Source organism: Pogoniulus pusillus, unplaced genomic scaffold (assembly GCF_015220805.1).
Source record: "Pogoniulus pusillus isolate bPogPus1 unplaced genomic scaffold, bPogPus1.pri scaffold_63_arrow_ctg1, whole genome shotgun sequence".
NCBI classification, from domain to species: Eukaryota; Metazoa; Chordata; class Aves; order Piciformes; family Lybiidae; genus Pogoniulus; species Pogoniulus pusillus.
In genome coordinates, this window is record NW_026974713.1 from 142,021 (window position 1) to 169,698 (window position 27,678).

General features: G+C 56.2%; 1 protein-coding gene and 2 long non-coding RNA genes across 7 annotated transcripts in view; 1 reads left to right on the forward strand and 2 right to left on the reverse strand.

Moving 5' to 3' along the window:
* LOC135174397 (zinc finger protein 271-like) overlaps window positions 1-27,678 on the reverse strand; it is a 217,439-nt gene that overhangs the window by 57,359 nt on the left and 132,402 nt on the right. The window lies entirely within an intron of this gene.
* On the reverse strand, window positions 11,074-20,645 carry LOC135174408 (uncharacterized). Of its 5 annotated transcripts, none has more exons than XR_010301875.1 (6): window positions 20,534-20,645; window positions 19,703-20,044; window positions 18,715-19,224; window positions 18,135-18,228; window positions 17,537-17,729; window positions 11,074-11,562 (listed from the first exon to the last, which is right to left on the reverse strand). It is a non-coding gene; the product is annotated as an uncharacterized LOC135174408 (long non-coding RNA). The 5 variants fall into 5 exon arrangements; XR_010301873.1 differs by lacking the exon at window positions 11,074-11,562 and having other exon boundaries at window positions 16,011-17,729; window positions 18,715-18,882; window positions 18,978-19,224; window positions 20,534-20,640; XR_010301874.1 differs by lacking the exon at window positions 17,537-17,729 and having other exon boundaries at window positions 20,534-20,640.
* On the forward strand, window positions 20,850-26,249 carry LOC135174414 (uncharacterized). The gene is made up of 2 exons (XR_010301884.1): window positions 20,850-21,305; window positions 26,038-26,249. It is a non-coding gene; the product is annotated as an uncharacterized LOC135174414 (long non-coding RNA).

Sequence of the window (27,678 nt, forward strand, 5' to 3'; positions counted from 1 at the left end):
AATCCTATAGGGAGGTTTAGGTCTGCCTGATAGAAGCCCTGGGGGAGCTGAAATTGCAGAGGGCCACTACTGGTGCAGTGGAAGTCCTGTGGGAAGTCTGAAGCCTCCTGGAATGCAGCAGGGCCAGTGGTGGCTAATGGAAGGCTTTCTGGAAGGCTCTGCCCTGCTGGCAGGCACTGAGGCAGCTGGCAGGCTGCTGAGTGTCTTGTGCTGGTGGCCAGGTTGTGCAGGATGATGTCCCTGTCCCTTGGAGGTGGCTTTTGCTGTCAGCCATGGGTGGTGACCTCTTGGCCACTGCTGCTTCTGTTTGGGCACTGGCAGAGCCTGGTCCAGTCTGGCTCATGCCTGGCCTAGCAGCAGAGCTGTGTGGGGATAGGTCCCTCTGGGGTGGCCATGGGGTGAGGAAAGGGGCTTGGAAGGGTGTGGTTCTTTGGGTGTCTGGGCACTTCTTTCTCAGTTGCCCAGGTGCAATGGAAAGGAAGGAAGAATGTCTGGGCCTGTTGGAATCCATCATGGCCCTCGGTGAGCTAATGGAAGTGCTGTGGGGAGCTTCAGGCCTGCTGTCAGGAGTCAGATCCACTGCTGAGCTTGTGGCAGCCTGAAGGAAGCCCTGGGCACAGTGGAAGTCTTGTGAGGAAATGTTGGGTTGCTGAAAGGTCCTGAGAGGCCTCTGTGGTGCATGAGGAAGAGTTTTGGGCTTGTAGAATTGCCAGCAGAGGGCTCTAGTCTGGTAGACTCCATCTGGAGCAGTGCTGGGCTAGAGGAAAGCTCTGGAGAAGTTCTGGTCCAGCTGGGATGCTGCAGGGCAGTTGTTGGGCAGGTGGAAGTCAGGTTGGCAGCCCCTGGCTGGCTGGAACCCTGCAGTGTCACTTGGGGGCTCCTGGAAAGGCCAAGAGATGTCCTGGAGCCACTGGAATGCAGCAGGGGAAGTGGTGAGCCAAGGGAACTGCCTAAGGAGTGCCTGGGCCTGCTGGCAGGCATCCATTGGCCTTTGCACAGCCTCCAGCTGAGCCTGCTGGGGATTCCCTTGGGCTTTCCACCAGCCCAGCCCTGGCCCTGCTGCCTCCCAGAAGAGTTCCCACAGGCTTTGCAGTCCCCAGCAGTGCCCTGCTGCCAGCCACTGTGCCCACTGCTTACACTGCAAGCCTGCTGCTTGGTGCCCACAAGTTTCCCTTGCAGTCCGATACAGGCTCCTGCAAAACCATTTCAAGACCCCTTCAGACCCCTTCAGGCCCTTACAGACCCCTCTTGGCCCACAGACCCTGTGTCTTCCCCCAGCCTTCAGATACTTGTAAACATTTATCCAATGCCATCTCAGTCTTCTCCTCTCCAGACTCTCAGCCCCAGGTCCCTCAGCCTCTCTTCGTTAGCCCTACAGTCCCCTCATCATCCTCCTAGCCCTCTGCTGGACCCTCTCCAGCAGATCTCTGTCCCTCTGCAACTGGGGAGTGCAAAACTGAACACAGTATTCAAGATGATGTCTCCCCAGGGCAGAGTAGAGGAGGAGGAGAACCTCCCTTGCTCTGCTGGACACACTCTGCCATTGGCCTTCTTGGCCCCCAGGGCACATTACTGTGCCATGAATGTTCTCTACCAGCACCCCCAGGTCCCTCTCCTTGGGGCTGCTCTCCAGCAGATCACCTCCCAGCCTGGACTGCTGCAGTTTATTATCCCTCCCCAGATGCAGGACTCTGCCCTTGTCCTTGTTGAACTTCCCCTGGTTCCTCTGTGCCCAGCTCTCAGTCTGCCCAGGTCTCTCTGGATGGCAGCACAGCCTGCAGCTGTCTCAGCCAAGCCTCCCAGCTTGGTGTCAGCAGCAAACTTGCTGAGCAGCCTCTGTCTGTCTGTGCCCTATCAGGCTAGCCAAGTCTGACCTCTTCTTGGTAAATCCATGCTGGCTGCTCCTGATAAGCTTCTTCTCTCCCGAGTGCCTTGAGATGCCCTCCAGCAGGAGCTGCTCCATTGTTTCTCCAGGGCTGGAGGTGAGGCTGCCTGGTCTATAGTAACACTGCATAAAGCTCACACGCTTGTGCTGACCACACCTTACTTAGTGGACCTGATTCCACAGCTTCTAAATCTTCTCCACCTATTCTTGCATATCCAGACACTCGCCTTCCCTCTACCACTCGCGCAGATCCATCCACAAACAATCTCTCTCCCTCCCCTAGTTCCTCCTCTTCTAGATCAGGCCTAATTTTTGTTTGCTCCTCTATGGTGGATGAACATTCATGCACCAGTTTCTCCTCAGTGGGCTCCCCATACAAGAATTGAGCAGAGTTTTGCAGTGTTGTCATTTCATTGTTAGCTTCGGGGAACTGAGGAGGATACTTTCATATTTTAGAAGTCCAGCATCTGTTACCCATTTCTCAGCCTTCTGTTGTAAAACTCCTCGGATGTTGTGAGGAGAGAGCACTCTTAGTTCCCCATTTAAAGTAATCTTATTAGCCTCTTCCACGAGAAGAGCACAGGCTACTACAGCCTGTAAGCAGGTAGCCCATCCCCTACCTACAGGATCCAGTAGCTTGGATAGATATCCAATAGGTTTCTTTTGCCCTGCCCAGTCTTGTGTAAGGACCCCATATGCTGTACCTTCCTCGGTGTTAACAAACAAATAGAAGGGTCTTCTTAAGTCTGGTAAACTGAGAACTGGAGCTCTAACTAGGTCCTGTTTTAATCCCTCTAATCGCTTATTATCCTCCTCACTCCATTTCGTTAATCCATCCTGGGTCAATTTTTCGTACAGAAATTTGACCTTCGAACTGTAATTCTCTATCCACTGCCGACAGTATCCTATCAACCCCAGTAGCTGTCTCACCTGTTTCTTGCTTCTAGGGGGTTGTAGGGAGAGAATTCCCTGAACTCTTTCGGGGTCTATCTTCTTTTCTCCCTTACTCAGATAATGTCCCAAATATCTAACTTCTTCTTCTACAAATTGTAATTTAGACTTCGAAACCTTTAGGCCTCTCGAGCCTAAAAAATTTAACAATCTAATACTTTCTGTTCTTACTTCTTCTTCAGTCTCTCCTGCTATCAAAAGATCATCCACATATTGAAGTAAAGTTACCCCCTCCCCAGGTTTATATTCTGCCAAAATTTGTTCTAATGCCTGTCCAAACAGGTTGGGCGATTCTGTGAAGCCCTGGGGTAACACCGTCCATCTCAGCTGCTGTTTCCCATAGGTATCTGGGTCCTCCCACTCGAATGCAAAATAATCCCTACTTTCTTCATCTAAAGGGCAGGCCCAAAATGCATCCTTTACATCTATCACACTATAATACTGTTTCTCAGGGCTCAACCTACTCAGTAATGTGTGTGGATTGGCTACTACCGGGAACCGAGTCACAGCTTTCTTATTTATTTCCCTCCAACCATGAACTAGCTGATAGGATCCATCCTCCTTCCTGACAGGTAGTACAGGGGTATTAAAGGGGGACATGCAGGGTTCTAGAAGACCCCGTTTCAACAACCATTCTATCTCTGGTTTCAACCCCTTTTTCCCTTCAGGAGATACAGGGAACTGTTTTACCCGTACCGGGATCTCTGGATTGCTGATAGTGACTGTGAAAGGGGGAATATTTAATCTCCCTGTAGTCTCAGGGGTATACCATACCTCTGGGTCAATTTTGGCCTCATCCTCTACCCTCAAAGGGCATAGTCTGATCTTTATTGTCCCGCTTACCACTTCCATATTGATTCCTAGTTCCACTATCAAATCCCTTCCCAATAGATTGTGTTCTGCCTCAGACACTAATAAAAAATCACACACACCCACTTTTGAATCAGCTTCTACCAGCACATTTTTAATTATAGGGACCCCAAATGGCTCCCCTTTAGCTCCTATTACCTTTGCAGTTTCCCTAGAAACTTCACATCCTGATGGTAACTTCTGAACAGTAGATCTCTCAGCCCCCGTATCAATAAGAAGTTCTAATTCCTGTTGCTGGGGTCCCACTTTCAATTTTATCAAGGGCTCTGAATGTTGTTGGGACCCCAGCAAATAGAGCCCCTGACCCCCCTAATCTTCTTTAAAGTTTTTCTCATCCTGAGCTTTCTTTCTACGCTCCCTGCGCATGTGTCCCTTTCCTCCACAATAAAAACATACTATTGCCCTCCTTTCCCTGCAAAGACCCCAACCCCCTCCCCCATTTCTCTGGGTCCAGGGATTGGGTCTCTCAGTTCTTCCACTTTCTCTAACCGCGGCCACCATCATCCGTACATGCCTGCGATGAGTTTCTTCATCCCTCCTAACATACACTTTCTGGGCTTCCCTTAGTAGTTTGTCCAATCCCCTATCCTGCCAATTATCTATCTTTTCTAGCTTTTTCCTCATATCATCCCAGGATTTGGCCACGAACTGAGTTATCAGCAGGGCCTGTCCAAGTTGGGTCTCAGGATCCAATCCTGAGGACATTTGTAAGTTCTTCCTCAACCTTTCAAGCCGCTCAGTCAGGGTCTCCTCCTTTCTCTGCCTCTCATTAAATGCCCTATTAATATTTTGCCCTCTGGGGACTGCTTCCCTAATTCCTTGGATGACAATTGCCCTCAAGTCCTGCATATTGACTCTGTGCTCTTGCTGTTGATGATTCCACCCTGGATCCTCCAGGGGCCATTTAGTATCTGCCAAAGGTCCTTGGACATGTTGCATGTCCCAAATTCACATCCCCGCCCTCCTAATCATATTTCTTTCCTCGGCAGTACACAGTATGTTCAGTATGGCCTGGAATTCTCCCCCTGTGTATATGTTAGGTCCCAAAAATTGATCTAATTTCTCTGCCACTCCTAATGGGTCCTCCAATAGATTTCCCATTTCCTTCTTAAAATCTCGTACGTCTGCTGTGCTCAAAGGCACTGAAACAAAACCTATGACCGGATTTGGCCCCAGCCCTCCCACAGGCATCTCCCGAAGTGGGTATCAATTATTTTCTCTGGTCCTGCTGCGAGTTCTAGGGCCAGGCCGATCCTCCACTGTCTCATCCTGACCCTCCAAAGGTGGGGCATTAGGGACAGATGGAGTTGGTGGGTTCTGAGGGGGTACATATGGTGGGGGAATTAATGGGAGCTCCTCTTCCCTTCTACCTTTTTCCCTAGGTTTCTCCAGTTCCTCATCCTTCCGTTTTAATGGGAACAGGGAAACATTATTTGCTGGCACTGTTACCCAGATTGCAGCATAATTGCTTTCCTCCTGACTAAAAGGAACCTTTCCATTAACCCATATGCTCAGCTTCTGCCTCACCCAGTCCTCTATGGCCCCGAACACCGGCCAAAATACATTCCTAGATATCTCCTCCCCTCCCCATACAACCACACAATATTGGATCATTTTTGCCTTATCCTTACCCTGAATGTTTGGGTAATATTCCCAGTTTTCTACCATAAATCCTAATGGACTATCTTTAGCTATTGACGGAAGTTTTATGGGAGTTAGGGGCTTGCTCTTCCCGTGTCCCATCTTCTGGAGTGCCCTCAATCAACCGTGTGTGCGTTCACTCGCTTCCCCTCGTTCGTGGCCCACGTCCTCGCGGACAGATGAGAACCGCACTACTGGAAGGTCTGCACTCACTTGGGTTAGTGCCGAGCTGCCGGCCCCCCTCTCATTCACACACACACTCACTGCGCCTCCAGGATCCCCGACCCAGACCGAACGGATTCCCTTATATATACTCACGCATCCTGCGCCTTCGTCCGGACCTTTGTGCACAAAGTTTACAGGGTCTGCGGCCTCCTTTGCCTCTTACTCTGAATTTGGGTTCGTCGGTGCAGCGGTGATAGAAGCTGGACTACCCGGGCCGCCGATAAACAGGTGGCAGGGCGCCCCCCAGGTAGAGCCAAAACCCCTATCCTGCAGGCTGCATCCGAGTCACGGCACCAAATTGTGATACATTTCGAAGACAAAAATCTTAAGTTCCAATCAGAATTTGATTGATTACAAGGAGCAAGCAGGATAAGAGGCAAAACTCAGCGCTGGACGACAAGAGGGAGTCCCCGCTCCGCCCACTGCCGCGCCGGTTCCGCTCCTCCCCTTTTATAGTCCGCTCTACCGCGCTGACAGGTCCCTCCTGTGATAAACAAGCACTCTGCACATGTGCGTTGCTGTCCCTGAGGGGTCTTCTTCTACCCCCTGGGGATCGCTGTGAGGAGGGCGGGAAATCCTTCTCAGGTGAGGTAGACTTCTGGCCTGGGTTCCTGGAACTTAAAGCTTATTAAACAAGTACCTACTGGCATATAATGTTTGCCCAGATTCAGGTGGCTAACTTCCCATTATCCTACTTTTAGTGAACAAAACACATTATGTTCCATCACAGGCACTGACTTGGCTGGAGAGCAGACAAACAGCACCAAAAGCTGCCAGCCTCGAGTGGGCCAGCAGAGAGGGACCCCAGAGCACAGCTCAGGACAGGGACATCTGCCAGCACCACCGGCTCAGGCTGCTCCGTTTGTAGCTGAGGGTCAGGCTGCCAGGGTGAGGAGTGGAGCTGCTGCTGCTCCACGCCGAGGGTCTGGAGCTGGACAGTTCCTGCCCTCAGCTGCTTGCGTCAGAGCTGCCTCTGCTGCTGCAGGAGTGGAACCTCCTGGTGCTCGTGGGGTCCCACACAGCCTGCGAGAGGCAGAGAGCAGCTCAGTTCCAGGCCTTTCACCAGCTTCGTTGCCCTTCTCTGGCCATGCTCCAGCACCTCAACATCTCTCTTGAATTGAGGAGCCCAATGGACACAGCACTCAAGGTGTGGCCTGATCAGTGTTGAGTACAGGGGCAGAGTAACCTCCCTCATCCTGCTGGCCACACTGTTCCTAATCCAGGCCAGGATGCCATTGGCTCTCTTGGCCACCTGGGCACACTGCTGGCTCATGTGCAGCTACTATCTACCAGTACCCCTAGGTCCCTTTCTTCCTGGCTGCTCTCAGCCTCGAGCACAAGCCCTACGAGGAGAGGCTGAGGGAGCTGGGATTGGTTAGCCTGGAGAAGAGGAGGCTCAGGGGAGACCTTATTGCTGTCTACAACTACCTTAAGGGTGGTTGTAGCCAGGAGGAGGTTGCTCTCTTCTCTCAGGTGGACAACACCAGAACAAGAGGACACAGCCTCAAGCTACGCCAGGGGAGATTTAGACTTGAGGTGAGGAGAAATTGTTCACTGAGAGACTGATTGGACACTGGAATGGGCTGCCCGGGGAGGTGGTGGAGTCGCCGTCCCTGGGGCACTTCAAGGCAAGGTTGGACATGGCACTTGGTGCCATGGTCTAGCCTTGAGCTCTGTGGTAAAGGGTTGGACTTGATGATCTATGAGGTCTCTTCCAACCTTGGTGGTACTGTGACACTGTGATGCTCTGTCCCCAGCCTGTAGTGCTGCTTGGATTGCTGTGGCCAAAGTGTCGAACCCAGCACTTGGCCTCCTTAAATCTCATCCCATTGGCCTCTGCCCATCCAGCCTGTCCAGGTCCCCCTGCAGGGCTCTCCTACCTGCCAACAGATCAACATCTGCTCCTAGAGACGGCTCTGAGACATCAGAGAAAGGATTTTGTGACATCATAGAAGGGGTTATAGAGGGGGTCATGTGATGCCATGGATGGGATTGAGTGACATCATAGAGCTGGCTATGTGACATGTGCCATGGAAGGCATTGTGTGACATCATGGAGAGGGCTGCTTGATGTTGTAGTGGAGATTGTGTGACGTCATGGATGGGGCTGTATGTGACATCATAGAACAGGCTGTCTGACATCACAGTGGGGATTGTGTGACATCATAGAGAGGGTTGTGTGACATAGAAGGGATTCTGTAATGCTATGGAGAGATCTGTGTGGTGTCATTGATGGGATTCTCTAATGCCATGGAGAGTGCTGTGTTACATCATGAAGGGGATTGTGTGACATAATAGAGAGGGGTGTGTGACATCACAGAAGTAATCCTGTGATGTCATAGAGAGGCCTGTGTGATACCATGTCCAGAGTTACCCCAAATTCCTCTCTTCTCCCTCTGGCTCTGTGGGTTTAAATGGGAGAAGAGAGGTGCCAAAACCTGCTTCCCCCCCACCTCCCAGCCTGCAGGCTTGAAGTGGGGCAGCAGAAGTGCCCTTCTGCAGGGGGGCTGACCCCTGTGGCAGGCAGCCCGCGCCGCAGTCAGGCTGGTGGTTGGCTGTGCTCTGGCGCCTGGATAAATGGGAATGGACACTTTGAGACTTTGCCATAGCACAGGAGTGACACAGGCAGTGAACAGAAAAGATGCCAACATTCCCTACAGGAGCCTGAGTGACCTCTTCCCTGCTGCAGGTGACTGCTGGGTGTGCTCTGTGCTTTAGGGAGTTAGCTGTTCATGCAAGGCTGCTTTGAAATTCAGCGTGGCTCACAGCATGGAACATTACATTTACATTGCCCTGGGCTGTAGCTTTGCTGTGCCCTGCTTAGTTCTGCTCTTTTCACAGAGATGATCTCTGTGGCTTGTTTCCACTTGGCAGAGCAAGAGGGGCTGATGTGAGGGTTCTTTCACCTTCTTAGAGGTTGCATTTGTGCTCATCTTTTTCCAAGGACAAAACAAATTCTGTCATCATCTGACCCAGAGGCAGTGGTGCCCCATCCTCAGGAGCCTCAGAACCTGGCAGTCAATGTTCCCTGCTGCATTGGCCACACCAGTATGAAGTTCTGAGGGACAGAACTGGGCACATTGGTCAGTTACTGTGTTATGCTTCAAATCTTGAGCATGGGCAAAGAGGAAGCACAGCTTATACATCATAGAATCTTAGCCTGGCTGGGGCTGGAAGGGACCTTAAAAGATCATCTTGCTCCACCCCCCCTGCCAAGGGCAAGGTCCTATAAAAAAAGCCAAGAATTGGTTTTACTATGGACCAAATCTTCAGACACAAATCAGTCCAAATAGAACTGATCCAGGGAAAGAAAAAACAATCACAGAACCATGGAGTTGTTTGGGTTGGGAAACATCTGCCCCAGTGCCTGACCCCTCTCTCAGGAAATGTTTTTCCCCATATCCAGTCTAAACCTCCTTGGGCACATTTCAGGCCACTTCCTCTCATTAGAATCACAGAATGGTTTAGGTTGGAAAGGACCTCAAAGATCATCCAGTTCCACCCCCCCCTGCCACAGGCAGGGACATCTCCCACTAGAACAGGTCACTCAAGGCCTCATCTAACCTAGCTTTGAACAGCTCCAGGGAGGGAGCATCCACAGCCTCCCTGTGCAGCCTGTTCCAGTGTTTCACCACCCTCACTGCAAAGAACTTCTTCCTCCTAGCACCTGATATGAGGGGAAAAGACTAACCCCAGCATGATGCAGTTCAGGATGCTGCAGCTGTGTTTCACTCACATCCTTCTCCTGGCTTCCCTCCCGCTGCTCCTACAGGTCTCACTGAGCCTCTGTGCTCAGCAGCCTCATTGCAGAGGCCTCCTCCTGGTGCAGGGGAGGGGTAATGTGTTGTGAGCTGTCATCCTCTGGAGCCCTCTGCTGGGAGAAGTATGGGGCTAGTGTCGATGCTATCTTCTTCCTCACCGTAGAGCCCAAAGAACTCTGGAGTCATGTTGAGGTTTTCTAGCTCACTTTTGTACCCTTCTCTTCCCTTCCCTGCTCTGCAGCTCCATGCTGCATCCAAATTCCCCATGCAGGACGTTCTTTACCCATGCTGGATGTTATTTCTGTGCTCTCTTTGTTACCCCTGTGACTTTGTGCAGCTCCAGCTCTGCCTCTGTTACTGCTGTCTGTGCAAGCCTATGGCTGTACCACACAGAGGGAAGCAAACATTAACCATGCATAGAGTCACAGGATCACAGAATCAACCAGGTTGGAAGAGACCTCCAAGATCATCCAGTCCAACCTATCCCCCAGCCCTACCCAGTCAACCAGACCATGGCACTAAGTGCACACCTCCAGGCACGGTGCCTCCACCACCTCCCTGGGCAGCCCATTCCAATGCCAATCACTCTCAGGGAAGAACTTCCTCCTAACATCCAGCCTAGACCCTGCCTGGCACAGCTTGAGGCTGTGTCCCCTTGCTCTGTTGCTGGTTGCCTGGCAGCAGAGCCCAACCCCACCTGGCTACAGCCTCCCTTCAGGTAGTTGCAGGCAGCAATGAGGTCACCCCTGAACCTCCTCTCTTCCAGGCTGCACACCCCCAGCTCCCTCAGCCTCTCCTCACAGGGTTTGTGCTCCAGGCCCCTCACAGGCCTCTGTCGCCCTTCTCTGGACACCTTCCAGCACCTCAACATCTCTCTTGAATTGAGGGGCCCAGAACTGGACACAGCACTCAAGGTGTGGCCTGAGCAGTGCTGAGTACAGGGCAGAGTAACCTCCCTTGTCCTACTGGCCACACTGCTCCTGAGCCAGGCCAGGATGCCATTGGCTCTCTTGGCCACCTGGGCACTGCTGCCTCAGCTTCAGCTACTCTCTACCAGTACTCCCAGGTCCCTTTCCTCCTGGCTACTTTCAGCCACTCTGTCCCCAGCCTGTAGTGCTGCTTGGGGTTGTTGTGGCCAAAGTGCAGAACCCTGCACTTGGCCTTGTTAAATCTCATCCCTGTGCCCTCTGCCCACCCATCCAGCCTGGCCAGGTCCCTCTGCAGGGCTCTCCTACCTTCCAACAGCTCCACACCTGCTCCTAGCTTGGTGTCATCTGCAAACTGACTGATGCTGGACTCAATCCTCTTGTCCAGGTCATCAATAAAGATATTGAACAGGACTGGGCCCAGCACTGACCCCTGGGGCACACCACCAGTGCCAGCTGCCAACTGCATGTGGCACCATTCACCACCACTCTCTGAGCTCTGCCATCCAGCCACTTCCTGACCCAGCACACAGTGAATCTCTCCAAGCCATGAGCTGCCAGCTTGGCCAGGAGCTTGTTGTGGCAGACAGTGTCAAAGGCTTTGCTGCAGTCCAGGTAGACTCCATCCACAGCCTGCCCCACATGCACCAGGCAGGAACCTTGTGCTGGAGGCATTTTTAGGCCTCCCTATTCTGTGAAGGAGAGATCTGCTTCTGGCCTGGACACTGGGGTGGAGGCTGCAATCCGATGGTCTGTGGGAAGAGAGCTGCCAGCAGCTGCTTGGATGGAGTGGAGAGCAAGGGGAGGAGGAGAAGAAAGGTGGCTGTGGCCCTGGTTGCAGAGTGCCTGCAGCTGGCAGAGAGCCTCTCAGCAGCCCTGTACAGCTGGAGGAAGAAGTGAGCTCCTGAGAGGCAGTGATCTGTGGCCAGTGCAAAAGCCCCACGTGCTGGAGAGTAAGCACAGGCTGCTGGTGTTGGGTCGCTGCCTCCAGGCTGGCTTAGAGGGCTGGGATGGAGACCTTCTGGAGATGAAGGCCTTCAGCTGTGGGTGAGTGCAAGGTGTGCTCAGTGCTGGCTGCCCCTCAGACACGCAGCAGCAGGAGTGTGCCATGGGCTGGAAGGCTCCCGATGGGGAAGGCTACTCCGCTGAGTGCAGCTACGCTGAGAACAGTCTCCAGCACAGGTGGGGATGGCAAGGTGAGCTCTGGCTGACCTCCTGGGGGTGAACATCTGCCTTGGCGCTGGGTACTGCCCTGCTCTGAGACAGAGTGAGCTCAAGGGGAGAGAGAGAAGGAAACCAGAGCCCTGTGGGTTGAGACAAGGAGAGTTTAATGCAAAGTAACTCAATGTACAGCACCTTCTGAGCAAGCAAAGCAAACCAAGGCAGCAGAACACACTCAGCAAACAAAGCAGCAAGTGGCAAAGGGCAGTGTCCAAGCCAAGTGAAAGAGACACAGACCCCAACCCAGAGAGTGGAAGAAAGCCCCCCAGAGCTGAACTCCAAGCCTCCCCACCCTCTGCTCCAGCCAGCACTTGTGCTACAAAGCTGGCCTGAGCAGCAGGGCAGCAGATTCCCATCAGCAGGCTGAACAGGCTGCCCCAGCTGCTCCCTGCCAGCCCAGAGCAGCACAGGTGTTTGTTGTAGCCTTGCTCCATCAGTCTCGGCCAAACCAAGGCCATGGCATCTTCACAAGACCTCCTCAGCTCTTTTGCAGCACAGCTTTGGGGGGCTCCAATTAAGACACAAAACTGCTGATGTGGCCTGGGTGCTGCAGTACCTGGGCCCTGAAGCTACTGAATCAGCTTGCAGTAAGCCAGGTGGCTCCCCCGCCGCTGGGGACAGCAGCAACAATGCCCTCAGCCTCTGGCGGCTCTGCAGGCTGCTCACTGCAGTCTTAGGGTTGGGGGTGCTGCACAGCACCCATCTGAGGAGGGGACTCAGTGCCCCCTGGCTGCGTTTGCAGATGGCACCACATTGGGTGGCAGTGCTGACCTGCTGCAGGGCAGGAGAGTCTGCAGAGGGATCTGGACAGGCTGCATCAATGGAGCAAGGTCAGGTGTAGGAGGTGTAACAGAGCCAAGTGTGGGGTCCTGCACTGGGGTCACACCAACCTCAGGCAGCACTGCAGGCTTGGGGCACCTGGGGGTGCTGGTGGCATGCTGGCTGAGCACGAGCCAGCAGTGATGGGGCAATACACACAGGCAGCAGTGCCTGTGGAAGCTTGGCACTCTTGGTGCTCTGCAGCCTGTGTTGGGTCAAGAGAGGCCCTTAGAGGTGTCCCAGGGCCATCCTCTGTGAGGAACAGTCACTTGGCTTTCCTCCCAGCCCACTGGACTTGGGGCTTTTGTCCTCTCCTTGCCATGCCAGTTCATGCAATGGAACATCCACAGCAGTGGCTCGAAGGTGTCTGAGCAGCATCTTCCCAGCGCAGCCACAGGTCCCTCTGTGCTGTGCAGGGGCAGTGGCTACAAGCAAGTCCAGTTCCCTGGAGCAAAGCTCTTTGCTTTTGGCTCTGAGGGCACCTCCACGGTGCCCTCTGCTTCTGCTGGGGGAGTCGTTTTGAAGGTAAGCCTGAGGTGCTCTCAGTGCTTCCATACAAGCTCCTGTAACGAGGTTGCAGCAGCAGCAGCAGCCACTGGCAGTTGGGAAGCAGCAGCTGCTCTCTGTGCAAGCTGCTGCTGGGTTCATGCACTGTGCACTGTAGCATTGCCTGCTGCTGAGCAAGGCTCTGACCCCTCTGCTGGCATTTGGCCCTCTGGCTGCAGCATGCACACTGCTGCTTCCCAAAGCTGCTCTGCAGCACTTGTCCTTAGGGTCTAGCTGAGCACAAAGCTCAGCTTTCATCTTTTAATCTATTGATGCAGCTCAGCTCAGTGCAAAATGTGTGCCTGGTGCCTGCAGCTTCTCCTTACCCTGCCCTGTGAGCTTCCTGAGGCTGTGTTAGCCTCAGCCCGATCCAATCTTCCCCTTGGGGGCTGCAACCCAGGCCCAGGCTGAATGCTTCCCACTCTCCAAACTGCTGTGCCACAGTAACAAAAGGTTCCCGGTGCCACAGCCCTGCCCTGCCTCCTCTGGGCTCAATGCCCAGCAGCAGAAGCCATTGCAAGGCAGAGTAGATGCAAAGGTTCCTTTGCCCCTGGGGCATTCAGGAGCAGCTCCACTCACAACAGCTATAGTTGAGCCTTATTTGCTTGGCCTCAGCCCCTGCTCTTACCCTGCCTCCTGCAGCCTGCGACTGCTTCTCCGTGGCCGAAGCAGCAAAGTGGGGAAGATCTCAGCGTTGTGCTTCATTCCCTATCAGCATTCCCAAGGGAGTCCCCAGCAGGCTTTGGCTGGGCTGCACCGCAGCCAGGTGCTTGCAGGCGTGGGGGCAATGCCTCTGCTGCAGAAACCTGCCCCTGAAATCTGAACTTTCTGCCTTGCAGTCAAACAGTGAGGAGAAGGTTCTGGAGAGCTGCCTCTGCTTGGCAGGACACTGAGCTGCTCTTGTGCCAGTGCACTGCAGTGCAGCCATGGGCTGTGGCAGCTGCCTCACTGCCTCCATGCATGGCAAGGTTCAATAACAACCTCACTGGCTCCAGAGTCTCAACGTGGGCAGTGCTGCAGGGGCCAGAGCAAGAGCCGTGACAGAATCGCTGCCAACTGCACAGCAGCAGCTGCGTGGGACAGAAGGCAGCAACAGTGCTGCTGCTGCCGGCAGCTTCAGCTCTGCAGAGGCTGAGGTGGAGCCGAGGCAGGCGGCAGCACAGGGCCTGGAGCTCAGCTGGGGCAGAGTGGGAAGAGCTGTGCCAGAGCAGAGCTGTGTGCGGGCAGAGCCTTTGCTGTGCCCTTGGCTCCTCTGCCTCTCTCGGCCCTTTCTTCCTGCCGCTGTCTCTGCCCCAACCCCCTCCCCTCTCTGCCTCCTGCCCACCCCCCTCCCGTGCCCACCTCCCTCCCCCCTCCCACCCCACCTGTAGAACTCCGCCCCCACCCCCCCTCCTGCCTAACCCAACCCCACCCCCCCGCCCTGTCTAACTCCGCCCCCAACACCCACCTAACTCCGCCCCCACCCTCCCACCTGCCTAACTCCGCCCCCATCCCCCCGTCTGACTAACTCGGCCCCCACCCCCCCGCCTGTCTAACTCCGCCCCCAAGCCCCACCTAACTCCGCCCCACCCCCCACCAGACTAACTCTGCCCCCACCCCCCTGCCTAACTCCGCCTCATTCCCCCTCCTAACTCCGCCCCCATCCCCGCCTGTCTAACTCCGCCCCCAAGCCCCACCTAACTCAGCCCCCACCCCCCGCCTGCCTAACTCCGCCCCCACACCCCCTCCTGTCTAACTCCGCCCCCAAGCCCCACCTAACTCCGCCCCCACCCCCCCGCCTGCCTAACTCCGCCCCCAAGCCCCACCTAACTCCGCCCCCAAACCCGCGCCTGTCTAACTCCGCCCCATCCCCCCTCCAGTCTAACTCCGCCCCCACCCCCCGCCTGCCTAACTCCGCCCCCAAGCCCCACCTAACTCCACCCCCACTCCCCACCTGACTAACTCCGCCCCCACCCCCCCCGCCTGTCTAACTCCGCCCCCAAGTCCCACCTAACTCCACCCCCAAACCCCGCCTGTCTAACTCCACCTCCACCCCCCCTGCCTGCCAAACTCCGCCCCCACCCCTGTCTAACTCCGCCCCCACCCCCCGCCTGTCTAACTCTGCCCCCACCCCCGGCCTGACTATCTCTGCCCCCACCCCCCCGCCTGTCTAACTCTGCCCCCACCCCCCGCCTGCCTAACTCTGCCCCCACCCCCCCGCCTGCCTAACTCCGCCCCCACCCCCCCGCCTAACTCCGCCCCCCCCCCCCCCGCCTGCCTAACTCCGCCCCCACCCCCCGCCTGTCTAACTCCGCCCCCACCCCCCGCCTGCCTAACTCCGCCCCCAAGCCCCACCTAACTCCACCCCCACTCCCCACCTGACTAACTCCGCCCCCACCCCCCCGCCTGTCTAACTCCGCCCCCAAGTCCCACCTAACTCCACCCCCAAACCCCGCCTGTCTAACTCCACCTCCACCCCCCCGCCTGCCAAACTCCGCCCCCACCCCTGTCTAACTCCGCCCCCACCCCCCGCCTGTCTAACTCTGCCCCCACCCCCGGCCTGACTATCTCTGCCCCCACCCCCCCGCCTGTCTTAACTCTGCCCCCACCCCCCGCCTGCCTAACTCTGCCCCCACCCCCCCCGCCTGCCTAACTCCGCCCCCACCCCCCCCGCCTAACTCCGCCCCCACCCCCCTGCCTGCCTAACTCTGCTCCCACCCCCCGCCTGTCTAACTCCGCCCCCAAGCCCCACCTAACTCCGCCCCCACCCCCCACCTGCCTAACTCCGCCCCCAACCCTCACCTAACTCTGCCCCCACACCCCCGCCTGCCTAACTCCACCCCCAAGCCCCACCTAACTCCGCCCCCACTCCCCGCCTGTCTAACTCCGCCCCCAAGCCCCACCTAACTCTGTCCCCACCCCCCCGCCTGTCTAACTCCGCCCCCATGCCCCCACCTGACTCCGCCCCCCACCCCTCGCCTGTCTAACTCCACCCCAAAGCCCCACCTAACTCTGCCCCCACCCCCCCGCCCCTCTCTCTGACTCCGCTCCCACCCCCTCCACCGGCTGGGCGGTAGGAGGCAGAGAGGAGCAGGGCAGGGGCTGAGAAAGGGGCAGGAAGAAAAGGGCCGAGAGAGAGGCAGAGCAGCAAAGGCAGCAGCAGCTCTTTCCCTCTGCCCCAGCTTAGCTCCGGGCACTCTGCTGCCGCCTGCCCCTGCCCCACCTCAGCCTCTGCAGCAGCCCTGCTGTGCCCCCAGCAGCTTCCCTCCCGCTGCTCCCCACCGCTGCCTAGGCCAGCACAAAGCTCAGCTTTCAGCTTTTTCATCCAGTCCTGCAGCTCAGCTCAGTGCAAAATGTCTGCTGCTGCCTGCAGCTTCTCCTGACCCTGCCCTGTCAGCTTCCTGAGCCTGGGCCAGCCTCACCCTGATCCGCTCTGCCCCTTGGGGGCTGCAGCCCAGGCCCAGGCTGAATGCTTCCCACTCTCCAAATTAAACCCTCCAGCTCTCCAGAGTAACCTTTTGTTGCTGTGGCACAGCCCTGCCCTGCCTCCTCTGGGCTCAGTGCCCAGCAGCAGAAGCCACTGCAAGGCAGAGTAGATGCAAAGGTTCCTCCACCCCTGGGGCACTCAGGAGCAGCTCCAGAGTTGAGCCTTACTTGCTTGGCCTCAGCCCCTGCTCTCACCCTGCCTCCTGCAGCTGCTGCAGCTCAGCTGAGGCCAGCAGCCTGCGACTGCTTCTCCGTGGCCCAAGCAGCAGAGTGGGGAAGATCTCAGCCTTGTGCTTCATTAGCAGTGGGGAGAGGGACATGGAGTCCCCAGCAGGCCAGGTGCTGCTGCCTCTCACTCCTGTCCTTGCTCAAACCTGCAGGGGGCCCAGCAGAGCGAAGGAGGTTCCTCTCCCTTCCTACTCCACTCTGCTGTGGCTCTGCAGAAGAAGATGAGGCTGGAGCAGAGGCCAGAGCCAGCACAGGGCCTGCTGATCAGGTGGCACAGACTGGCCAGGGCTGTGCCAAACCAGAGCAGTCTTCTGGCAGAGCTTTTGTTGTGCTTTTTCTTTTGCCTTCTTTCTCTCCCACTCTTTCTCTGCCTCACTTTTTCTCTCCTGGTTGGTTTTTGCCTTTAGCATTGCTGCTTTCTTTCCCTCTCTTTTCACCTGCCTCAGCTCTCTCTCGCTGTCCTGTCTCCAGCTCTGTCTCAGCTGGGCTGCTGCTCCTTGCTCCTCCAGACCACAGTGGCCTGCATCCTGCTGCTTCTCCCTCTCACGGACACTCAGCTGCCATTCACTCTCTCTCCCCGTCCCTGGCCTCAGCTCTGCCTCATCCAGAAGCACCTCCAACCTGCAGGCAGCAGTTGGCCTTTGCCATGTGCCCATGCAGGCAGCACAGCTGTGCCGTGCTCCATGGGCCAGCAGTCAGTGACAGCAGCCAGCACTGCCCCCAGCACCACACCCCACACGCAGGGCCTCAGCTTTCCCTGAAGGCAGGCAGAAAAGCCTTCCTGCCCTCCCAGGGGCACTGCAGGCAGCCTGCACCTGCCAGGCCCTGTGCAGCTCTGGAAGCCCAGGGGCTGATGTGCAGAAGCACCTTGCAAGCTCCAGGGCCAGGCCTGGCTCTGCTCGCAGGCAGCTCCCTGCACGGGGGCACAGCAGAGCTGGGCTCAGCTCCGCTTCCACTCAGGGGCACTGCTGGAGAGCAGCACACAGCCAGGCCTGCTACCTTGTGCCTGCCCACGGCCAACTCTCTTTGCCACGCTCCAGCCAGGAATGCCTCCCTGCAGCTTGCCATCGAGGCCAGGTCCTCCGGCTCTGGGCACTGGCAGTGAGTCCCTTCTGAGTCCTGGACGTTCCTCTTGGGAGGTCTGCTCGCTGCAGGGTGGAGCTGCACCTTCTGGCCAAGGCATCCACAGGCACTGGAGCAGGAAGGTGAGCACAGTGCAGGCAACTAAAGAACTCCTGTCAGGCTCTGGGCCTCCAGGGGCAAACACCCAGCAGCACCAGAGCCCAAGGAAAGCCTGCAGCCAAAAGTACCAAATCCCTGTCCCACAGCACTGCCTCAAGTGCTGCCTGAGCTCCCAGCCTCGGCCCTGCTCCAAACTGCAGCATCCCTGCCAACTCCTTCACAAGGATGCCATTGCCTGGCACTTGCTACCATCTCACCACACAACTCTCAAAGCCACACAGCTGGGCAGCAGGCCAGGAGAGCAGCCTCCAGGCAGCAGAACAGAGGAACTCCTCTCTCCCAGGCTCTCCAGGAGCACCTCGCCTCCAAACCACCCCACACCAACCCCCAAGCAACCAGGCTCTGACTGGCTTACCGAGGCAGCAGCTTGCAGGTCTTTATGAAGGGCTGCAGTGCTCCTGGCTTGCTCCTGGGCTGTGCTGCTCAGCCTGCAATGTTCACCTTGGACCCTGACAAGCAAGCACAGGCCTCAGCACAGAGGTGCACAAGAGCACAAAGCCCCAGAGAAGCCTGGGACACAACCTCCCCTACAGCAAAAGCAGCTCTGGCCACCCTGTGCTGCCTTGCTGGGACACAAGAACACAGAGAGCAGAGCCTGGCTCCACTCTGAGCTCCTCACCGCTGCAGGCCTCCTGCCAGCTCTTGGACAGACGCAGTTCCCCTGCAGGCATCCTCCAGGTGGCCCTGCAGGTTCTGCCCTGCTGTGTCAGACCCAGAAGCAGTGCTGGGAAATAAATACACCTGTCCTCCTGCTCCAGTGATGGACAAAGGGACCTCACTCTCAGGCACCTCTCTAACTGCAGGCCCCAGGCTCACAAAACAAAGCTGAGTCACTCCCAGGTCACTCCCTCTGCTCTTGGGGCACAGTTGGCTCGAGTGCACTCAGACAGCTGTAGGGCAGCCACCTGCTGCCAAGAGAGAGGCTTTCTCCATACCTTAGCTTCAGATCTCTCCAGCTCCTCCTGCAAACTGACATTCTCCCTCTGCAGCTCACTGCTCTCCTGCTGCAGGCAGCTGCTGGAAAGCTTCTGGGCTTCGTGGGAGGACTCTGCCAGAGGCTGCACTCTGCCAGCGTGCACAAGCTCCTGCTGCAGCTGCAGGACCTTTTGTCACAGAAACGGAGTTCCATGAGCAGGGAGAGGTCAGGCAGAAGCACACAGGAGGAAAGAGGCTTTGACTCAAGGCACTGTGTCATTACCTGGCTCTTCAAAGTGCTCAGCAGAGCAGGGCAGGCGATTCTGCCCTTCCACTGCACTCTGCTGTGGCTCCTCCTCACCTGCTGCATCCAGCTCCCCAGCACAGGGAAGGCATCAACCAGTTAAGAGCAGGTCCAGAGAAGGCCACAGGAGGAGACAGGGAGCTGGAACAGCTCTGCCACAAAGGAAGGCTGAGCTACAGCTCTTCAGCTTCGCCTGAAGCAGGCTGCTGGGGGATGTCATTGCAGCCTTTCAAGGGAGAGAGATGGAGAGAGAGACGTTAGCGAGGGCTGCAGGGACAGGACAGGGCCTGTACGTGGCATGGGCAGGAGCTGGGGGCTGCAACCGTGCAGCTGATGGATGGAGGTTCCTCTCCCCTCCCAGTGCCCTCTCTGCAGGCAGAGGACAGCAGCAATGGTTTGCAGCTCTACTGAGGGCTTTCTGCTTGAGGCTCTGCCCCTTGGACTCTGGCCTGACTCTGAAGGACGCCAGCAATGTCCATGGCTCATCTGAGCCCCTCAGAGTTCAGGGATCCTCTAAGGGGCTATGGAGAGGCTGACAAAGGCAGCCAGAGCCTGGCCCCAGCTGGGAAAATCCCCTCAGCTGCGCCCGTGCTGCCCTTTGCCGGCTCTGCCAGCCGAGGCCGTGGGAGCTTTGCCACGGGGCACTGCCCACCCCCACTGCTCCTTCGCCCCCAGCCTCTGGGCGCCGACTCTCTGCCACTCACCTCTGCCGGCTGGGAGAAGCAGAGGCGATGCAGGCTGCCGCCGCTGGCGTCTCGCTGCCGCTGGGCTCCACCGGCAGCCACCGTCGCCGAGCACCGCGGCCGGACGCCTGCAGGGCTCGGGGCGGCTCCCGCCGGCGGGACGGAGTCGGACGGCAGCCGCCGAGGGCCGTGGCGAGGCTCGCCTGGGCCGGGCCGGCTCTGCCCCCGGAGCCGCTGCCAGGCGTCTCAAGAGCCTCGCTCGCCGCCGCCTCTCGGTGCTGCAGGCTCCTGCTTTGCTCCCTGCCTCACTGGCGGCTGTGAGGCTGAGAGACTCCGAGCTTCGCCCTGCCCCGGCTCTGCGCTCTGCAGGCAGGAGGAGGCAGTCAGCTGAGCACACAGCACCAGCGTCAGCCACACAAACTCCTCTGCTCGGGAAGGTGCCTCTTGTTCTAGGGCCACAACGGCGCCCCACAACGGCAGCCAGCGGCGCCCCACAACGGCGCCCCACAACGGCTCTTCGCCTCACCGCCGCGCTCCGGCGGCTGCACTGCGCCCCGGCTGCTATGGCAACAGGGCCGCGGACGCGCAGCGCCACTGTGACAGCAGCAGGGACAAAGAGGGGAGTGCCCAGGGTGGGGCAAGAGAGCAGACAAGGGGCAGAGCCCACCCGGGCCCAGAGCGGAGCGGGGGCTGCCTGCGCACCCCCTGCTGCAGCTCGGCCAGCCCAGGCCTGCAGGCTGCTCTCCACCAGCCCCCCCAGGGCTTTCCTGCAGGCAGCAGGACCCCAGCACACTCCCACCCGGCCTGACATAGCCCCCGGGGCCCCGGCACACGCCGCCCCCAGGCACTCACCGCAGCCGCTCCGGTCCCGCTCCGCTGCCAGCTCCCAGCGCCCCTCTCCGGCTGCTTCCTCCGCAGCACTCTCCAACGGGGCCGCCGACCACGCCCCCCGCGCTGATTGGTCAAGGGCCGAGCGCAGCCTCCCATTGGCTGCGGAGCGCCTCGCGCCCCACCCGCTCCCGCCCCCGCGGCCAGCCCCTCCCCGCCCCTCCCTCCCGCGCTCCGCCCGCTCCGCGCAGCGCCCCCTGGGGGCTGCAGTGCTGCCGGTGCCTGGCACCGCCTCGGGCTGCAGCCAGCCCCGGCCCGGCCCCGCTGCGCCTGAGGCGGGCAGAGCCTGCGGCCCCAGCGCCGTGCGGCCGAGAGAGCCCAGCCGAGGGCCCGGGGCGTGCTGAGCGGCTCGGGGCCCCGCACGGTGCCAGCCGCGGCCGTGGCTGCCCTCACAGCAGGCCTGAATGGCAGCTGCGGCACTCAGCGGCTGCTGACGGCTCTGGCCCCAGGGAGACCCCACGGCCTCAGGCTCCCTCATTAGCGTAACCCGCCCTTAATTACCGGGGCTGGGGAAACGGTTTGGTGCAAGGGCTGAGCTCCCCCAGCTGCCTCTGCTGCCTTCAGTCTCTTACCTGGAGACAGGAAAGGGAGGGGAGCAGAGGCAGAGGCTGCAGGGGACTGGCACCGAGCGAGGCTCAGGGCTCAGGGCTGGCACTCTCCTGGCAGCAGCAGATGAGAGCAGTGCTGAGCCCGGGCCCTTTTTTGGCTCCTCTCCCTGCCACCCCACGGCTGCTCTGTGAGTATCTACCTGGCTCCACCTGCAGCACTGCCTCCAGTGCTGCTGTGCCCGGCCCAGGGAGGAGCTGGAACTGCTGAGAGGGTCCAGAGGAGGCCACCAGGGTGAGGGGAGGGCTGCAGAGCCTCCCCTGCGGGGCCAGGCTGGGGGAGCTGGGGCTGTGCAGCCTGCAGAAGGGAAGGCTCCAGGGAGACCTTAGAGCAGTCTTGCAGTGCCTGAAGGGCTCCAGAAGAGCTGGGGAGGGACCTGTGACAAGGGCTGGGAGCGCCAGGATGAGGGACAGTGGCTCTGAGCTGGGAGAGGGGAGAGTGAGAGTGGAGGTGAGGAAGGAATCCTTGGCAGTGAGGGTGGGCAGAGGCTGGCACAGGTTGCCAGGGGAGGTTGTGGCTGCCTCCTGCCTGGAGGGGCTCAAGGTCTGAGCGAGCTGTGCCGGTGGGAGGTGTCGCTGCCCATGGCAAGAGGCTGGAACTGGATGATCCTGAAGGTCCCTTCCGACCCAGCCCATTCTCTGCTTCTCTGCCTCTGTCTCAGGAGCAGGCTGTTGAAGGAAGCTGCCCAGCAGCGTGGGTCCTGCAGAGCAGCAGCGTTTGCTGTCCCGCAGGGCGGCCAAGGGCTCTTGAGGAGGCTTTCTTCAGCTGGCTGCAGGCAGCTCGGTGATTCACTGCTTGATTGTCTCCAGCCATTAGGAGGATGTTGCCTCCTGTGCTTGGCCTCTTCTGAAGGATTCTTTGGCAACTGCTCTTTGATGGCTGCTAAACGGCGTGGAGCAGGGATACAAAAGGGAACTCTTGCTCCTCTGTGCCACACTTGCCCTAGGGGGAGAGTTGGCCAAAGGGACCGATCCTTTCTTGGCTGCCTTCTTTCTGAAGGCAAACCTAATGTTTGTCCTTCCGTTCTTGAAAGGCTTCTCCTGTTGAACACAATTTCACACAATTATAATGAGGTGACTCAAGAGCAGAGAGGTTACAGATGAGCTTCACATGGTTGCTGTAGCTGCTATTTCATTTACAATTTCTGTTGGCTGTGGGATTTTTGTCATGTTAAGGGAGAAATACTGAAAGCATTTCACATGTCACAGATTTTATGAGCTGTCTTCTGTAGAGCTTGTCAAGGTCTTACTCCTCTTGATGCATGTTTCTTTGAGAGTCAGTCACTGCTTGGAACCTTGAAGTTTGGACACTTTACCTATGTCCTGGTGTGCACCCAAACTGGGCTGTTAGAACTGGGGTGTGCAGCCTGGAGAAGAGGAGGCTCAGGGCAGAGCTCATTGCTGTTTACAACTACCTGAAGGGAGGCTGTAGCCAGCTGGGGTTGGTCTCTTCTTCCAGGCAACCAGCAGCAGAACAAGGGGACACAGTTTCAAGTTGTGTTGGGGGAGGTCTAGGCTGGATATTAGAAAGAAGCTCTTCCCAGAGAGAGTGATTGGCATTGGAATGGGCTGCCCAGGGAGGTGATGGAGTCGTCGTTCCTAGAGGTGTTGAAGCAAAGCCTGGCTGAGGCACTTAGTGCCGTGGTCTGGTTGATTGGCCAGGGCTGGGTGCTAGGTTGGACTGGCTGAGCTTGGAGGTCTCTTCCAACCTGGTTGATTCTATGACTGGTGCTCCATTGCTATGAATTATTTTAGTAAGAGGAAAGCAGCCTTATTTCTCTTTCCAAATGCTCTGCAGGAGTATTTTCCTGGTGAGGAAAAGAATAACATCTAATATTTCATAGCCCATAATGTAGTATCCAGGAGTAGATGAGATATTGCCTGTCTCTGTCAGGCAAAAAGGAAATGAGGACAGCCTTTGAATAGCCTCCTTCTCTTTCAAAGTGGCAAGAGTATGAAAGGAGAATGACTTGCAAGCCAGAAAACAGAGTGGGGGTTGTCTGGCTGTCCCCATGCTAGCATGCAGTAGGATGCTGAAGAAGTAGATCTGTTTGTAGAGTAAAGCAGTTTGTGGTGAGGTTCCAAGATGTGTAATGTTTTGGAGGCATACCTTGGGCTACCACTGCTGTGGGTTCTAGGACTCAACCTAATCAGCAGCTGAAGCACATCTGCTCTGAGTATTCCCAAATTCAGTTCAGTTCCTGCTTGCTGAGTCCTGCACCTCCTGTGATTTGGATGCACTAAATGGGGCACATAAGGGATTCTTCTGACCCCACAATGCAGTCTGAACAAGAATGGTGATGCACCATATATATCCAGAATAGGGAGAAGGTTTGGAATCTTCAATTACTAGCAGAATATTGCAGCAGAAAGATTGCTTCTGAACTGCTTCCAAGGTTGCTTCTGAAGCTGCCTGTATTTAAGCAGCTATGCTTTAAGCTGGCCTGTAGGGAAGCAAGTTAAATGGGAAAGGCAGCACAGAACTGCAGCCTGGAACAAGAAGGAAGGAACCACAGAGCACTGGCATAGGCTTCCTAGAGAGGTCATGGAGTCTCCTTCTCTTGAGCCTTTCAAGGCCTGTCTGGCTCTGTGCTCTGTGTTAGATAGGATTGTCCTGCTCTGGCAGGGAGGTTGGACTCGATGATCTCCTTGTGTCCCTTCCAAACCCTAACATCCTGTGAGCCTGTGAAAAAACTGTGTCAAGTGAGATCCTAGAGGTGACAGGTTTATTCCTGAGATGGTTTAATGTATATTAGACCTTAAAAACTGGAGCAAAGAGAAATAAGGGCAGATAAATCTATCTCCTGTAGATCCTGTAGCAGTCAGTAGATCTGAGGGAGCGCCATTAGGCTTCATTGGAGCTTTAATTCCTCTTGAGCTGGAACTTCCCAAAGAAAGGGCTGGCATGATTCCATGGAAAAGCTTTGCTTTGTTCTACCTTTTCTGTGTTTGGGGATTTTTTTTATCTGTTCTTACAAAAGGATTTGGTGGTGCCCAGCAGCAGGACAAGAGGTAATGGGCATAAACATGAACAGATGATGTTACGTCTCAACACAAGGAGGAACTTCTTTAGTTTGAGGGTGGTATTGCTCTGGAACAGGCTGCCCAAGAGGATGCAAAATCTCCTTGCCTGGATTCAATCAGAGGTCACCTGGATACCATCCTGTGCAGTCTGCTCTGGTTGAACCTGCTCTGACAAGGAAGCTGGCCTAGATGATCTCCAGAGGTCTCTTCCAACCTCTATCATTCTGTGATTCAGGTCTGTTTGAAAAACCAAAGCACAGTATCAGCTGGACTCTTCCCTTTGTGAGTAAGCCAAGAGTTGTGTCCTCTTCTCTCCAGAGCACTTCAGTTATCCAAGCTTCTCTGTAACCTCTGCTGGTCGGCAACATTGTCAGTCCCTGCTATTTATGACCTCTTTCATGGTTGACTTGAGTGATTATCCTGGCTAAAACTTTCTGTGCAGCCTCATGAAGAGCTGCAGAGGTTGTCTAATGACAGCAGAGCTGCCTTTTGCTGTTACCCTCTCAGTGGTTTTGTGAGGACAGAGATGTAGACTGAAAGACACTGCTTTGTTCTGCTTTCCTGCCTTCCTGTGAACCAAAGGACTGGAACAAGCTTTACACCAGCCTGCAGTCTTAGTCGTGTGGAAATAGAGGCTGAAATATGACACTGTGGTCTCTTGGGCCTTGGCTAGTTGCTGACACTGCTCAGTACTAGTTAGTCAGAGGAGTGAGCCTGCTTACTACTAACAGAACAAGTCTTAGGATCTGCTTACTACTTAGAGAACAGGACTTGTGAGGAGCAGCTTGTTTAGTGTTGAGAAGAGGAGGCTGAGTGGAGACTTCATTGCTTTCTACAGCTACATCCCTGAAAGGAGATTGAAATTGGAAGGGGCTCAGTCTCTTCTCCCCAGTACCAGGTGATAGAACAAGAGGAAGTGGCCTGCAATTGTGCTGGGGAGGTTTAGCTTGGAGATAAGGAAAAGTCTTTCCTGCAAGAGTGGTCAGGCATTGGAACAGGCTGACCAGGGAGGTGGTGGAGATGCTGGCTTTGGAGATGTTGAGGAGCATTTCCACCTTGGCTCCTGTGGCTTCAGGATGCCTCCCACGGGAGAGGAGAGATAGTGCACACCTGGTTAATGAGCAAAACAAGGTGTTGTGTGTCAAAGACTGGCTTGTGCTTGCCTAGGTGATGCTAATGTGTAGATGAGTGCTCTGTGCTCAAGTCTATAGCTATGATGTCAGAACGAGCAATAAAGGTCTCTGGTGGGATTCACATTGAGTCATCTGGAGTCCATGTGGTATCCCTTGGCAACAGGTGGTGACCTGCAGCGCACTGCTGAAGGCAGCATCCGTGGCTAACATCCATTCTCAGTCACTCTTATTGCCATACATTTCCCTAGCACTCACAAGCGTTTGGATGTCTGCCCAGGTGCTCTCTGTGGGGCTGTTTGTGTCTAACACAGGGTGGAATGGATCACAGAATCCTAGAACAGTTTTAGTTGGAAGGGACCTTAAAGAGCATCTGGTTCCTACCTGCTCTGCCCAGGGCAGGGACACCTCCTGCTAGATCAGGTTGCTTCAAGACCTCATGCAACCTGGCCTCGTGTGCTTCCAGGGAGGGAGCATCCACAGCCTCCCTGGGAAACCTGTTCCAGTGCCTCACCACCCTCTGTGTAAAGAATTTCTTCCTAAGATATGCTTAAAGCTGGAGGTCAAGTCCTGGTCTTGTTTCTGGGCTGCTTCTGCACTGCTTAAACCAGACTTTGACATTGTTCCTGAGCCGGCAGTTGGCAGAGGGTGGTGCTTTGCCTCAGCATTTTGCTTGCCTCCCTCTCCTTCAATCTTCTGTTTCTTACAGGAAACACCTGTCTCTTGTGTACTGGAGAAGGAATGGTGTGTGTGCCATCCTGTGCTGGCTTTGCTGCCATCCTCAGCATCCTCCACTGGAAGGTCAGGAGTGCTGTGCTCTGCCCAGAGTGCAGCTTGTCTGATCTGAACAGACCAGTGATCTCCTCAGCTGTGCTCCTGAGAGGGAAGTTCTTCATTATCCACAGAGAATTTTTCTTTTGATCATGGTTCTGCTGTTTCTTCAGGTGCCTGAATCTGTGTGCTCCCACTTGTGTTTTGTTCACAGCAACCTTAACATCTTTCTTAGAGCTCTTTAGGGTGCGCAGGCAGCAGTGCGTGCAGTGAGATGTGTGCAAGCTGCTGCAGCAAGACAAGACCAGCAGCAGTGCTAAGAAGGAATGCAGTGAGCAGTGCTGCCAGGCTTTTCTCTTTGAGGTAGGTACATAGAATCAGTCAGGGTTGGAAGAGACCACAAGGATCATCTAGTTCCAAGCCCCCTGCCATGCCCAGGGACACCCTACCCTACATCAGCCTGGCCTTAAACACCTCCAGCCGTGGGCCCTCAACCACCTCCCTGGGCAACCCATTCCAGCCTCTCACCACTCTAATGCTGAACAACTTCCCCTGCACATCCAGTCTGAACTTACCCATCTCCAGCTTTGCTCCATTCCCCCTAGTCCTGTCACTCCCTGACAGCCTAAAAAGTCCCTCCACAGACTTTTTGTAGGCCCCCTTCAGATACTGGAAGGTATCACAGTCTCACAGTATCATCAGGGTTGGAAGAGACCTCACAGATCATCAAGTCCAACCCTTTACCACAGAGCTCAAGGCCAGACCATGGCACCAAGTGCCACGTCCAACCTTGCCTTGAAGTGCCCCAGGGACGGCGACTCCACCACCTCCCCAGGCAGCCCATTCCAGTGTCCAATGACTCTCTCAGGGAAGAACTTTCTCCTCACCTCCAGCCTAAATCTCCCCTGGCACAGCCTGAGGCTGTGTCCTCTTGTTCTGGTGCTGGCCACCTGAGAGAAGAGAGCAATCTCCTCCTGGCCACAACCACCCCTCAGGTAGTTGTAGACAGCAATAAGGTCACCCCTGGGTCACCTCATAGCCTTCTCTTCTCCAGCCTGAACAGCCCCAACTCTTTCAGTCTGTCCTTACAGCAGAGCTGCTTCAGCCCTCTGAGCAGCCTCATGACTCTTCTCTGGGCATGCTCCAGCACATCCACATCCTTCTTGTAATGAGGGCTCCAGAATTGGATGCAGTACTCCAGGTGGGGTCTCAGCAGATCAGAGCAGAGGGAGAGAATCACCTCCCTCGATCTGTAGGCCACATTGTAACAGAATGACAGGGGTTGGAAATGATCTCTGGAGATCAAGTCCAGCTCCCGTGTCAAGGCAGGTTCAGCTGGAGAAGGTCACACAACAGGACTGTAATGTCTCCAGAGATGGAGCCTCCTCACAGCTCTGTCAGCCTTAAGTTAAAGATCATCCTGATGTTCAGAAGAGGAGGACACATATGTTCTAGTTTCTGCCTCTTGGCCCTTGTCCTGTCACTGGGCACCAGTGAAAGCAGATTGGTACCATCCTCCTGGCACCCACCCTTTAAGTGTTTATAAGCATTCCTGAAACTCCTCCCCCAGTCTGCTTTT